Source organism: Garra rufa, chromosome 8 (genome assembly GCF_049309525.1).
Source record: "Garra rufa chromosome 8, GarRuf1.0, whole genome shotgun sequence".
In the NCBI taxonomy this organism is placed as follows: Eukaryota; Metazoa; Chordata; class Actinopteri; order Cypriniformes; family Cyprinidae; genus Garra; species Garra rufa.
This window is the reverse complement of record NC_133368.1, coordinates 22,004,100-22,005,323: the sequence shown is the minus strand read 5'-3', so window position 1 is coordinate 22,005,323 and position 1,224 is coordinate 22,004,100.

Genomic DNA, 1,224 nt, shown 5'->3' with positions numbered 1-1,224 from the left:
AGGCTACTGAATAGACCAAAGGAGAAAAAGAAAGGGAAAGACAGGGTCTTAGACAAGCGACTGTGTGTGTGTGCCTGTGTATGTGTGTATAGACCGGTCAAAAGCTAATTGATTCCATGTCCACAGAGTCCTGCCGTCCCTTTCGCATTTCAACGACAGGTTGTGTGCTTCAGCCGTTACTGTGAAGAGGCTGTTAATACCTGGGAGTCAAACTTTTCAACAGTAACAGATGGTTAAACTACACAACTGCTATGGCTTTGAACCAACGCAAAAGTCAATAATAAAGCATATTCAGTGACAAATTGTGATGATGGCCAGTTATGTCCTTTCCACAAAAGTGACACCCGTCTTCCAAACTCGATATGCTGTAAAAAGGCAAGCGAACAGCGGAGAACAAAAATGAAAAGGCCAACCTGGCATTTATCTGCAGGTTTTATCTATACACTAAAGGATAAATCAGGATAAATCAGGGCTTCCTTTTATCAGGAGGGCATTATGCTCCTTTGTATTTATGCAGGAATATTTAACAGCAGACAAAAGGTGACTTTCTCCTTATTCATCTGCGAACAAGGCAATGCTGGCATTCTGAAAAGCCTGACATTTGAGCTTTTTGCCAACACCAGCAAAATTATATCCTTTCCATTGTAAATCAATGAAGTAGAATCATCGCCCACAAAGGGACTAGATTGCCTTGTCACTGTAATAGAGCCTGGCGCATGCACAACCTTCACCCGCAACTGTTGTGTGCAGACGAAAGACAAGGGCATAAAGTCACCCTTGTCATCGTGCCCTTCCCCTTGACAGAGTACAGAAACTTAAAGCTTAAACTCCTGTGTTGAGCACCCCACATGTTCATTTACACAGTTAATACATCTGCAAGATCTGTTATCACATTGCTTATGTGTTAAACATCAGAGGTCAGAGTTGCGGGTTCAAGGTTTTCACAGTGGGTAAAATGCCTAGAGTTGTAATTATAAACAATAATAATTGACAGTAAAAACTACTTTTGAACTTGAACAAAAAACTGAAATATTAAGCAGGAACTGTGTTTAACATTGACAGTAATTAAGAAATGTCTCGAGCAGCAAATCAGCATATTAGAATAATTTCTGTAGAATTGTGTGACACTGAAAAATCCTAAAATTAAAAAAAATATTATTTAAAATTTAATTAAAAGACATAATAGTAATTTCTCTTTTTAAGCCCAAATTGATGCCACTGAAG